The 14,108-nt window shown below is 38.9% G+C and overlaps 1 protein-coding gene and 1 long non-coding RNA gene across 5 annotated transcripts in view; one reads left to right on the top strand and one right to left on the bottom strand.

The window, feature by feature from the left end:
* Positions 1 to 14,108, bottom strand: part of LOC106617608 (uncharacterized) — a 112,049-nt gene that overhangs the window by 85,730 nt on the left and 12,211 nt on the right. The gene's annotated exons all lie outside the window — the stretch shown is intronic.
* On the top strand, positions 1,528 to 5,449 carry LOC138857849 (uncharacterized). Of its 4 annotated transcripts, none has more exons than XR_011397054.1 (4): positions 1,528 to 1,726; positions 1,789 to 2,341; positions 2,427 to 2,729; positions 2,809 to 5,449. It is a non-coding gene; the product is annotated as an uncharacterized lncRNA (long non-coding RNA). The 4 variants fall into 4 exon arrangements; XR_011397055.1 differs by having other exon boundaries at positions 2,427 to 3,109; positions 4,672 to 5,449; XR_011397056.1 differs by having other exon boundaries at positions 1,528 to 1,720; positions 2,427 to 5,449.

Below are 14,108 nucleotides of genomic sequence, written 5' to 3'. Positions count from 1 at the left end.
TCTTTAATCACTCGTCCTTGAGCGCTCATCATACTTAAAAAAGGGGAAAAAGTACTGTGACACAATTCTGCGGCTCCACACGAAAGAGATTTCAACGCGAGTTTCTCATATTTTTTTATTTCCACGTGGCTGTGCCACTTACTTTATGGAGGATGTTCAGCTTTTAAGTCGAGTTCGGTGCTTCACGCCAACGCAGCGCCAACGTCTAGAATGCTGAGTGTATTAAACGATAATGGGCGCCTTTGGCATTGCGAGGTAGCAGAACCGTTGATCCAAAAAATGAAAGGCAGACGAAAAGAAATACTGTGACAAAGTGTGAATGGCCGGTCGTTTAGTAGCTTGGTCGGCCATTGCGTGGTTAACTTCACTTCACAATGCAATCTGGAGCGGCTGTTCGTGCCACACGCGTTGCGCAGACTACACACTGCGTTGCTGACATTTTTGTGCGGATAACACAAAGTGCACTCATAAATTGTTGTCCCTTCTGGTGGATTTCCAGTGTGAGGAAGTGTTGGGATTTTCCGCTATGAGCGCTCTAACTATGCTGATAGCTTAACTGCTGCTTTTAGTACAACTTTTCCCGTTGGTCGTTCGGTTTGCGCCAGATTCCTTGCTGCCGTCCCCAGATGGGAAAATCGCTATGTAAATGTATGTGCGTTAAAATGTTGTAGTTGTGTTGCTTGCATTTTCCTCATTCGTGTGACTTTCGTGCGGTGACGAAAAAATATATCACCTTTTGGAACGCACTTTGTTGCAAGTAGCCAAGCGCATAGTGCCGATCACAAAAGCTACGTGAATATCAATGTGACGGTGAATGTTCGTAATAGCTCTTTCTCCATACTTTTCTCTGTGGCACCGCACCTTGTTGCTGACGTCCTTGCCGCCTCTCCGTGCGTCAACTTTTTGCGAATGAACGCAGCAACAACACTTTGGCGAATGAGCTGTGTGCGCTTACAAATCATTTTGCAGCATGTTACCAGCAAACAACAACAAACCGATGATAACTTGCTGGCAGCAACACCAACAACTTTTACGGCGTCTAATGTTTATGTTGTTACGCTTTCAGTTTTCACGCCAGCAAATTGTCACTTAACCTAATGGATGAGTAAGTGCTGCTGGCGCTCCGCTCGCACCTGTTGTTTTTGTTTTTTAGTCATTTGTTTTGATCACCAACACCCTTTGTTTAGCTAAATCACAGCGCATTGCCGTCGACAACAGCACAGCAAACGGCTGCAGTCGCCGTGGATGTGGTTCTTGCCATCCGTTGCAGGGAAATCTGCCAAAAGATAGCGTTGTTTTGTTATTTGGCTTCCCCTACTTGCTGTCGACGTGCTCACGACAGTCTCTTACATCGATTTTGGGGGAAATTGAAAACTGAATGATTCACGCCTCAGCAATTTGCGGTCGCCGCGACTACTAAGAACTGACTACTCAAGTAAACCAATTATACCAAGGGTTTCGATATAAATATTCTTATTTTCAAGAAATCTTTAGAATTTTCATTAGCTTTCAAATAGTACAAATAAAGAAAACATAATGTATAAAACCAATATCTAGTTTCAAAGTGTGTCATTCTCACCTTCCTGCTATGAGCGTCAATAGTGTGAGAACTTTTCTACTCGCTTCAATTGACCATGGATGATCCGGACCGAGAACTTAAGGATAAAGGAACGTACCACATACCATACATTTTCGATGGAACCGATTAATACGTCAACAGGTGACAGTTCGTATAAAATGCAAACAAACAAAGCTTTCGCAATAAAATTTCATATCTTCGTGTTTTAGATTCTCACAAGGAAACCATGACCTGCGGATGCAGATACAAGCTTTATTGAAGTGAAATGCAAACGTAGAAAAGTTGTATTCGGACCTTTTGCTCCGTTGTGCACAGTTTTTGCAAAATAATTTCTTAACTAATTGAATGTAAATTAAATCAATTAAGATTTTTCCCATTTTTTTGTCGAATATTTAATTGAAATGCATTTATTTATCAGTGAAGACAAATCACACAACGTTTTCGTTCAGAAATTCACTTGAATTCAACTTTTTTAATATGCAGTATACAATTATTAGTATTCTATTTAAGAAATGAGATTTCAAAACAATTTATTTCCAAAATCACTTTTAAGATTTTTCTTTTAACCGCAAAAAATTTGCTTGTAACATATTGGGTCCTCTTGCCTAGGACAATGAACAAATCCTTTACTACGAATTGTGTGTCAGCATTCAGCCGGGGCTGCGACGAAATGTAAATTGTTTAAGGTAACGGGGAATTCAAATTGAGACTTTGTGAGAAGTGCAACGACAGATATTTTGACTTCGTGTTGCGGGCATTAAGGTAAGGTAGATGCCACAAACAGCATAAGAAATGTAAAATTTAAAATTCAATGCCATAAAATTAATATTTACCGTTGCACGAGCAGCCGAGAGCCAAGCCGGCAAATCAGCACCAGTGGCAGATTCTTGAAGCGGCGCCAAACAGGCTGCTCCCTGCAGCGACGGCAGCGCTGGAATGGGCGGCCGAAGCTGGGTAGCAGTGTTCAAGATGCCTGGGAGAGAAAATGTGAACGCTGAAAAAATGTGTCGAACAAAAAGTGCTGAAACGTACAAATCTATAAACAAACATAATTGTGTGACATTTGTGCAAACACTTGGTCAGCAGGAAACCGTTTTTGCTACTGCAACCTTTCAATATTTGATGATTACAAATTGGACAATTGCGACAAGTGATTCTTCTCGTTCTTTGTTATATTTGTTTTGGTATTTTTTATTTTATTTGATTTTATTATTTTCTATGTTGCCTAGATTTTGCACTACATAGTCGGGTGTTAAATTAAAAGTTGCTACACAGTGGCGTTCACATCTGTACAACTTGAACGTTTGTCCCAATAACTCTACTGTTAATGGATGTGTCTCGATGTTATCTGACAAATGGGGACCATACAATATCGGATAGATTTTTATGGAAAGACACTTTTACGTCAAAAACTGGCTTCCTGCAGGGTGTTAGTGGAACCTTCCAGCTTAAAAAAATCTTAGCATTTGATTCAGGATACTCGGCACTGTTTCGAAGCCCTGATTCCTCGAATGGTAATAACCTTTGAAGGTAAACATTTTATTAAATTTGAATGTTAAAATTTCTGAAAACAATTAATAATTAAATTGCGAGATCGAGAAATCCGAGTGCCGACACTTCGGGATGCAAACAAATAGCACTGCGAATTTAAATACGATTTGCTCACCTGCCTTGAGTAATGTAAATGGATTAGAGTGTGTGTGTGTTTATGTTGCATGCATATCCCCATGTACTTGTTTACCTTCGGATGAATGTGCGGTTTCCTGCCTTCACGCAACACTCTCTATGCCGAGAAATGCGAGCAACCACAGTCAGTCCAATACAATTTTTGTCATTACTTCAGTCCTCTATTTCGTTGTTGTTGGCTTCCACTTGGCTACATAGAGTTGGAAATTCATTCATTATATGTGATAGCCCGAATTAATCTTGCAGAAAATCACTCAATTATTTATGTTTATAATTAGGATAATTTACCAGCGGTCATTTGGGCAGCGTTGCTATTTTGTGTGCTTAGCCACCGACCACCTAAGCGGTTCGACGGCCATCGGCCATTAGTAATGAGCTGCCACACTAATTTTGCTCAATGCTCAGCTCGCCGGGCACAAATGCCAATAGCTTTGCTGTTGTTGTTATTACTGTATAGTGTGATGTTTTTGTTGTCATTGTTGCTATAGTTGTTGTGCTGGTGCTTAGTTATGTGGATTGCCGTAGGAATGCAGGTAAGCGCAGATGTGTATGCGTGGTTGTACATCTGTGTGTGTGTATGCTGTTATTGCATGTTTTGATGTTGCCTTTGTGGCAAATACGCCGTTTACGTTGTTATTGCTATTATTGTGGGTTATGCTGTTTGCTATCACACAATTAATTTTGTTATTATTGCTCGAGCAACACAAAACACATACAAACGCAAGTACATATGTATTTAAGTGTGGCTGATAAGTAAATATGCAGATGTTTCCGCTTTATTGGCGTTGTTATGTTTTTAGTATTGTGTGGGGGAAGGGCATTACATAACAGTGAATTTCAAATTTATTAGAGTCGGCACCAATTTATCCTACTCACAGAAGATGCCACACTTTAGAGCCGACTTTTTTAAAGCAAGTCGTCCGAACTGTTGCTCCTCCATTAGCAGTGCAGAGCTCAACTATTGCCACGCCGCTTTTCAAGTTTTTTATTCTGTATATTTGTGCCCGAAGACTCGCATTTATAAACGTAAATCACGAAGTTGAGAAACTTTAATGGGGCGCATATTGATGTTGTTGTTGGTGCGCGGTGGTGCTTGCGGTTGCCTTTGGTTAATCACCTCATAATAAACGCCTCGCAAATTCGATTCGATTTGATTGCTTTGTCTCGGGTCATTACGGCTAAATGCGTTGTGCGTCTGCGGTGCGCGTTGCAAACACAAACAATCAAGCCAACAACCTGCAAACACATGTACATACTTATGTTTGTCCAGGTCCATCGACAGGGGGTGGGTCGGGGGTGATTCCCCCCGGGTCCGGAGTTATCAAAAGGGCCCATATTTTCCAAAAAATTAAGTTAAAAATTAGAATTGTGATTACCGATAAAGAAACATTTTGTCTCTTTTGTAGATTGTAACGAAAAAACTGGCAAAGCTATTGTCGCTTTAATTTGCAAAACATTGAAAGATTGGCGTGGACAGAACTACAATGATGGTAGTAATATGAGCGGTAAGTATGAAGGAGCGCAAAACCATATCCAACGTAAAAATAAGTGCAGTTCTTTCGCTCTGCGGTGCCCACAAGCTGAATTTGGTTGGTGTCGACTCGTCTGATTGCTATCCACGACTTTTTTGGTGTCAAAAATGTTTCAATATTTTCAGTAGCAGCAAACAACGTCTGGTCCGGATTGATAAACGCTTTGAAAGAAATTAAAAAACTCAAACCTGCGGCAGAAACTTGTCGAGCCGTTGATGCAATTTTGAAATATATATGCAAATTTTAGTGCGTTTTGATGGCCTCCATATGATTTAAAAACCTTTAGTCAATCAATGAAAGAAACTTGGTTTCAGAGAATTTAGGACATGTCGAGACGATTTTACCATCAGAAAAAATTAAAAAACGGACACGACCTGAAGAAGTGGATGAGAATTGCAGTAAAAAGAAATTGAATTCAAAAGAAATCTGTTTCATTTCTTTGGTAGTTCCATGATTGAGAAATGATGAACTCAAGGCAGCTGCAAACAGTTTTGCCAAAAAGTATTCCTCATAAGTTCTGCAATGCAGCTAGACACGTTTACGATGCAAATGTTAAAAAAATTATTCACGATAGTCAACAGATCACAACATCAACAAGAAATCAAATTTAATTCAGATGTGATGAGAGCAAAAAAAACTTCGTCGTATTTGACTTATTTCAAAATCATTGAAGTAGTAAGTGGGAAGATAGGTTATAAAGTTTATAAAGTATTAGAAGTATTTACCCCTGGGTCTGATTTCACTCTCGGCGGCTCTGTGTTTGTCCCGCCTAGTTGACAGGCGATGAAACAACCGCAACAACTGCGGTCACTTCAATCCGCGCAGCCACGGCCTTTCCTAATCATCCCCAGCCGATCCCGCTGCCTCTGCAACTTCCCACTGGTGGCGTCACTAGTGGCGTCTGTTGCATCGACAATAATAGAAATATATAATTGGGTTTGCAACGGTGTGGCAATGTCTGCATTATTTTGTATTTATGCCCCCATATGTGTACACAAGCGGCATTAGGCGATGCTAAATCGGAATCGATGGCAGAGTTTCGCAACTGTTGCAGCTGGTGCAAGCAAATTGCAGTAATTTGGAACCCTGCCGGCGACATGAGTGCCACAGGGAACGGTAGATTGGCGGAGAGCACCTTTTTGTTCAGCAAACCGGAGGTGGTTCAAAAAGGACTCTCTGATGTATGCGACACACACATATTTATGTATAGCTGATCATTGTCTATGTCAGTTATGTTCTTAAGGTATTAAATGTCTGTGTAAAGGATAAGGCAGGTTGAAACCATCTTCCTCGGTAAGCTTAGCCTCCATTTGTAATATTCGGGTTTAACGACATAACTTTCGGTCGCATATACACACACATGCTTACATACGGTATCTAAGGAGGGTGTTTGATATCGTGCACAGTCGAATACTTTTGTATTCATTCTCTCTGCAAGGTTGCATTTAATTAACTGTGGTATCAGCCTGGGAAAGTCGCATGTACCCACATGCTCGCAGTTAATTTTTGAACTCAGGCGATAAAGATACAAATATGATTGCGTAATTATATGCTCCCATCAAAACCGTTACACAAGAATTTGTAATTAAATGCGTTATAAAAAGTAATTGCGATTACATAGAACACGATACTCTGTAGCGGGTCGCAAAGGTGTTAAAATTCGTAGAGAAAATTGTTGGAGGATGTGTGAATGTGTGTGCGCGCACGTGTGATAAGCAGTTAACATGAACAAATGTTATAGGCTGGTGGTAATTGAATGCGGTTCCTTGATAGCTACTTTTGCTCAAACACTCCATTATTGTTATTGTTGCGTACTTTTGACTGAATTTAATTGAGCGACTGTTAATTCGCTGACGAGAGAGGTTTGAGTCGGCCCCTTTTGTTCGAAATGTAGACCTTCTAGGTAAGATTTCTATCGATTGCATGGTTGAGTAGTTGAACAAAATATATCCTTCTTAAGAGAAAAGGTCATATGTCACCTGGTATAAGAATGTTCATTTGCCTAGTAGCTAGCTATATTGTAATAAATATTTATTAAAGTATTTTATATCAGAAACAATTTCAGATTAAATATGTGAATAACGACAAGTTCGCTCGGTCCTGATGGGTGTCGTTTAGAAAAATGTGACACAAAAACTAGGAATTCGGTTGAGTTAAGTTATGTCGACTGCCGCATAATAGGGTTCTTTAATACAAATAATTTCTGTGCTTTTCTGCGGTGCAACTTGAGGTGCCGACAAAGGCTTTGGCAAGATAGCATTTTGGAGAAGTCACAAAAAGTTTTTCTACTAGAAGTCTGCTGCAAACACATGTCTTCGTATTTGTACTTATAATTTACATTATCCTACACATAGGTACATATATATATATATGTAAATATATATAATATGTAAGTAGTTACTTGTGGTATACGTATATGTAATTATAATTTTATGCCGCGATGCATAATCATCATCAATCCACACCAGGACGCATTTAGGTAGCTTGTGTGGTCAATTATTTTAATGCCAAATACTTCCTCATACCTGTGCGCTTTGCTGTATACAAGTATATGGATTGCAAATATTCTCAATGAAACAATTAATTAAGAGAAAAAACCTAACAAACGGCAAGTTCAATGGAAACTGAACAAATTAAAAAAGTTTCGAAATTACCAACCAATAAAAAGCAGCGAACTGTAAGTATAAGCAAACATATACCGAAATAAATATCGTAATTGGCTGAACGGAAAATTATTGAAAATTGCATAAGCATGACTAATGCACGGGAGGCACGCACAAGCCCAATCGAATTGAGCTCCCCAATAGGAAAGTGTTTTCTACATAACTTTTTTCAAACACGAACAAACTTACGAAGGCCAACAACCTTACGAAAACTATTTTAATGTCAGCGTAAGCGATTTGGTAAGGTATGCTTTAGTCCCAACAAGTAGCCTTCGAGCACATAGTGATTTACGTCTGAATTCATTCAGTATTATTGTGCTTTTGTTAAGCATCCTAAGCTAAAGAAATTTGTAAGACTTGAAATCATGTATTGTAGGATAAGCGAATATTGGAAGAAATGGATTATTGTATGCATTACAAAAGGCTACTCGATCGTTTACAAGAAAGCAAATCTTCACTAAATATAATATATTATATTTAAAATGTTCGACCCGATGAAAACTTCTTTTCCGAAAATACTGACAATTCCGGCGTCAAGTACCGCTGGGGGGTAGCATAGTCAAAAAGTGTGTCTTCCAAATGAAGCTATGAATGTTCATAAAGTATTGAGTTATAAACTAAACTCGACTTGTTTTGGTGCGGGATCCGCAACTTCACGACCTGCCATGTTAATATCCTCATTGTCAAGAAGCAATATAAAGACATTACCATGCTGAATGCAAATGCTGGCTTTGAGTTCCGTTTCCTTCCAAGGCGGTAGTAAAAATGACACCCGCTGGACTGGGTTAACTTAGTTAATTGGTAATTCATTTCTTATTTGCTCAATAACCACTTGTGGGCGAATTGGCTTAAGGCGCAGATCAACTGAATGATGAGAGCAATGAAAACCAAATAAGGCAGCCGGGTTCTATACAATGTTCGTTCGGATGAAGCAACTTGAGACGAACCGGAGCCCCACAGGTATCAGTTTAGCTTTTCATTTGCCAAATGTATGTATGTGTATGTGGTCTGATGTGGTGCAATGAGACATGGCAGTGTGTGCAGCGGTAGTTCGCAGCGTGTTACCAAATATGATGTGTTTGGTCGAGTTGTGGAGAGGGACGTAGCTCCGGCTCGGTATCACCGAATGGCAAACTACTTACTTTTTGGGAGAAATGTCGGTTTGACTGGCTGTTATCTCCATAAGCAAGTGCCTGACTGACTGCCTGATGGTCGTTTGCTCTGGCTGAGTGGCTATTATTGGCCACTGAAGCAAACTAAAATCGAAATGAATTTGCAGTATAGTAGATAGAACGTGCCGCAGATGAACAATTTCATTGCACAAGCATGTGCACACACTAAGGACGCAGTACTCAGGTATGTACCGCTCGGATGGAGATGTGTATGGGTGTATCATATTTATTGCAAAGTGTATGCAATGTAGCAATAACAATTTTCTTAAATAGCCATAATAACGGCGCTACCAACAGGAAAATACCACGCCGTGATCGCACAGCGGCGGCAGGTGAAAGGGGAGAGGCAAACAAATAATAACCGCGCGAGGTGAAAAAACTGCAGGAAAGTTGTGGAAAAAATGCAAAATTTATGTAACGCAGACACATTATTTTGCCATTATCCTTAACAGCCCAGCAGTGGCAGCAGCAAGTGCCGCGGACGTGACGAGGGCGTACGGGGGCGGCAATGCTGCTAGAGCGACTAAGTAAGTTGTTGCCGATACATTGGATGGTACCCATGCCTTTGTCAAGGGGGCATGGCACAAATAATGAATTGTGTGCTTTGTACAACATATAAACATGTAAACAAATGTGGGATGTGGACTGTGCGGCCGTCGCCTAGTAGTGAGTGCCGTTATCGGAAAACAATAAATGGGAGCAGTTTTCATCGATACGCGAAACTCAAAGTATTTCAAAAGAGGAAAACAGAGAGCCATGAGAAACCTATGTGACTATTGTGGATTGTGGAGGGCTCCAATTTGATGATGATAAATACTTAGAACTTAATATGGGCGTCTAACTTATAACATTCATTTAAAAACCTATATTTCAAGCACTTATTTTATTTCAACCTTTCGACGATGCTTAGACTTAGAATCTTATGCCAAGCACTGGTTATTATATTTGAGGTTTGTGGATTACAAAGAAACTAGTATATTTCCTTCTTTTGAAGAAAACTGTCGACAAAGCTTTCCAATTTCCCAAGGCAAAATTTCATGAAATATTAATGACTCAGAGAGTATAATACCTGGTACGAATACTTCCCACATAACATACATACACATCGATGCATGGGTGGGATAACTGTAGACCACTCTGTGGAGAGTGAGACAAACTTTTTCCATTAGCTTTTAATACAAGAGCATTTACCATTATTTTCACCGTTTTTTTGTATTTTTTCATTTTGCTGACGATTATTGTTTGGCTACCTATTGTCATTATGTATGTTTCCTTCATGTGCGGATATAAGCTTAAACATCGAGTTCTCTCTATGGGAGTCACCACTAATAACTACGGGCATTAGCGGCCTCATTGTTATCAAACTTATTTTGTCTTTGTTTCTCTGCTTTGTTCACATACTAAGCATAAAACTACAGTTATTGACAGTTGGATGGAAAAGTAACTGTACTTTTCGTTTAGCAAAACATTTCAAAAGTGTGTGTAACAGATATGTGCATATATTATGTTTGTAACTTATCATTTATATCAAATAAGCATACAAAATACAAATGTAAGATTGGGCACATATATACAATATATATATACAAATAAAATATATATGAGAGAGACCAGAGCTGAAGAAAGATTGCACTTCAGAAAGTCCATTTCGATGCATAAAAATAATTCGTTAGAAAATAGAGAAATGCACATAATTTAAATTTTATTAAATAAAAAACAAGTGTGTAAATATATAAATATTATATATCGCAACATTATGCAGTTAAATGAACATAATGAAGAAATAATTAGGTTCCAAAAAAAAATTTTACCAGAATACATTCTTCAAACTTCTTAAACCATGCCAGATTGCTTGTAGTCGCGAATATTACTCTGAAGATCAGCAGAAAGTGGACACTGCTTAAACACTTCAAACGTTTATATATACAAATACGATATTTAATACATAATATTGAAGTTTAAATGTCGACGACTGCAAGCAAGTATACATTTCTATACGTTTTGAAGAAAACACGTTTGAGCACGTTATGCACCGATATTTATTGTTCTGGAATTCTGGAAAATTATATAATATGCCTACTACAAAATTATGTGCAGTGCTCTTGGCCTTTTTACTTTTGTTTTTTGAATCCTCATACATGCCGCTTGCTTTTTACCAATTACTAAAGAATGTCGAATGCCGGAGGGACCGGAAATCCAGTAGCCATACTGTGTATTTGTGCAACTTCCTGTTGTTGTAAATCTATATTTGAGCATATGATTTGATTTCTGTATCAGTTGCTATAAAAAATAAACAGTAACATGTTTGCTGTGCCGCCATTTACAATTTCTTGCGAAAAGCGCAGCAGTATTAACGGCGAACAACAACAACAGCAATAAATGAGGAAATATTTAGTTTCGACCGTTATACTCGTACATATCCGCAGAGCGTTATTGTAATGGTAATATCGGTATTTATAGAAATGAAATATTCGCTTAGGCGATTCCTGTCGCTTTTGTTTCACAGTAATTATTTCCGTTTCCGCTTGTGTTTTGTTTATTGCGATTTTCAGCTTATTGGTTGAATGAGCAATGCATACAGCAACAACCCACGAAACTGAACACAAGCCGACACTCAAACCCAGCAATGGTTAAAGTGGCGCGGCTAGAATGAGAAAATAAATGGCTCCATACAACAATGCAATTAAAAACACGTAAACAGAACAATAATTGCAACAATTACGAAAATGATACACCACCACAATGCGAATATTGTCAAGTCGGTAACGAGCAGCAAAGGGATAATAAAGCAATTATTAACAAACGCTGCGGCCTTTGTGCATTGCACTGAGAAATGATTTTCATAAACTTCTCCATTAGCCACATCTGCATTTGCAGTGTTTTGCTTTGCTATGCGCCAAACGCAGCAATTTGCTTGTTTATGCCAATTAAAAAGAAAGGCGCAAACTTTAAATTTAGAAAGCGACATTCCCTTAAAAGAACGGATCGATGCATTTCAATTGCTTTAAACATCCGCATAAATACACACACGCGGACATATGACGTAAGGCGACGTGAGAAAGTAATGTTCTTAAGTGCTTTTAGGGAATCCACCAGTGGCTTGCGGTTCGATTACTCTACGACTAGGCTGATATTCAAGAGCGTACAAAGGCACCTCTACCGGGATTACTCACCCTCCAATATCGAAATAATATAGTGTGTGAATGAAAGTGTGTGTGCATTAGTGATAATTGAAAGTCGTGTTAGTGATATACCTCGTTGTCAAGGTTGCCGCATGCAATCGCACGTGGGACCATTGAATAATCAGTTGTCTGCATAGTGCTTAGAATTTTCCGAATAAGCAGTTTAGTGGAATAATTTCCCCTTTTTACAGCTTAATTATACATAGTTATTATAGTTATTTATTTATTTATTGCTATGTTTTGTGTAAATGAGCACAACAGTAAAATAAGCACTTAGAGTTCACGTTTTGATTTCAGACACTCACTATTGAAACCGTTATTGTTATTATGTTATTATGAGTTTGCACGTACATGCACATATTCACCAATACATAAATGTGCCATACATAAATATGTAAATGCATAACAAAGGCAACATCACGACATTCCATCATATACCATGAAATATTGCCATTGAATTGCTAATGGATTTTGCTGTGATACTTGTATATGTATGTATGTACGTAGGAATGCCCCAGTTTCAGGTCATAACTCGTCATCCATGGTCGCATAATATCGCACATCAAATGGCATGAAAACACAGCTGCTAAAAGGTGAACACAATCGAATCGGTGTTCAGATTTATTATCTCTACTCTAACAGTTATTGGCATATGCGAGGCTGTGACAAACTCACTGCTCGACTTTACTATTCGCTGAAATGTGATTTTATGTCAAAAGTTATTGGAATAATTCATAAACTTTATTGCAATAAATGATAATCCGTTTTTGCACTGCCACATTTGCAAGCATATTGTGTTTATTGCGTTAGGGCAGGTTTTAGCTTTATCCAAGGCCTGTGTTTGAATTACAGCTTTGCGTGAGTCTCTTTTAAGGGGGTTATCCTATGTGACGGTTTCAAAAAATCAATTTTAAAGTAATTTTCCGAAATTGAATGTAGCTGGAAAGCCCGAAACTACATTTTTTTAACTGATGTCCACGATTTCTCAAAACAGTTTCGTCGATTGCATTAAAATTTTAATGGTAAATTCATCACACATCTGGCTATCGCCCGGACTAGGATTTTTAATTGAATTGAAATTAATCGACGATTACTTAATTTTTAAAGCTTTTTTTAAGTACCATAGTTTAAGATACCAGTTCGTGTAGATCATGAAACAAGTCGGCATCTTGTAGTTTAGCAATAGTTCCGATGCCTTTGTATCGGATTTCTAACTAAATGCATAAATTTGCTCCTTGTTTGAGTCTTCTGAAGTAAGTCTAAACGTCTCTTTTCAATAACTCAGTTGAGAGTGTTTTATGAGCCCTCCGAAGGAGATGGTCCTTAAGAATTAAATGTGTAAAGTAGACGGCGCTGAGAGCGTAAACTGCTGCAACCAATTCTATTGTAGTTGTGAAGTACCTATCAAAATATTTAACATTCCCAAGCCGCACCCTCGTCGCCGCACGCTCATTACAATTGGACAGACCGCAAAAAGTGTCAGTTGGCAATGAAAAGAAGTTTATGTTGGCAGCTTCACTGTCCGCGACACAAATGCTTTTCACTGCTGTTGTTGTCATTGCCAGCCATAGAAGGATAGCCGGACCGGCAACCGCAAAAGTCACAAAGTTGCAATTTTCAAGGAAGTCATGGGCGGACTGTGTAGGCGGCCACAAACCGGGCGCTCAACCAACCCCCTGCTCTTGATTGTGCTTGTTTTTGCAGTTTACTATCGCCTTCTTTTGGAAATTGTGTTTTTAATGATTTTTGTTATTGCTTGTTTCTTTGGTTTTTCGGTTTATAGTATTACTGCAAGCCACTGTTTAAGAAGATACGCAGTGAAGCGAGGCGTTGTCTTGGCCCTGCAGGCAGCACGAGCATTGTGGAGCGCTGCATAGAGCAGGAGTGCCTTAATGTGCGATAATTTTATGATTTAAGTGTTTAATTAAGTATATTGTGACTTGCAAGTTGTAAGCTGTCGCTGCCCTTGCAGTCTGTCAATAGTCAAACAGTTTAAAGTAGAAGGAGACATGGCGCTGTAAAAAGTCGATGAACCAAGAGAGGCTATGGGAATTGCGTTGACTGTACTTAATCAAGAATTTGCATAAAGAGGAGAGGAGTTTCCCCCACAAGGATGTTCAGCCCATTTGTTGTATGTGTGTGTGTGTGCGTGAAAACACCACATAAATAAATGAGAACGAAAATGAAAGGACCACTTCCGATTTTGCTTCCTTTTAGCATATGACGAATAGCTTCATAGGCATGGTTGCCATTTGTATCCAAACTCGGGCTCGTTGATATATTGCCTCCAAATG

The sequence above is a fragment of the Bactrocera oleae genome, chromosome 6 (genome assembly GCF_042242935.1).
Source record: "Bactrocera oleae isolate idBacOlea1 chromosome 6, idBacOlea1, whole genome shotgun sequence".
In the NCBI taxonomy this organism is placed as follows: Eukaryota; Metazoa; Arthropoda; class Insecta; order Diptera; family Tephritidae; genus Bactrocera; species Bactrocera oleae.
This window is presented reverse-complemented; position numbering and strand designations above follow the sequence as displayed.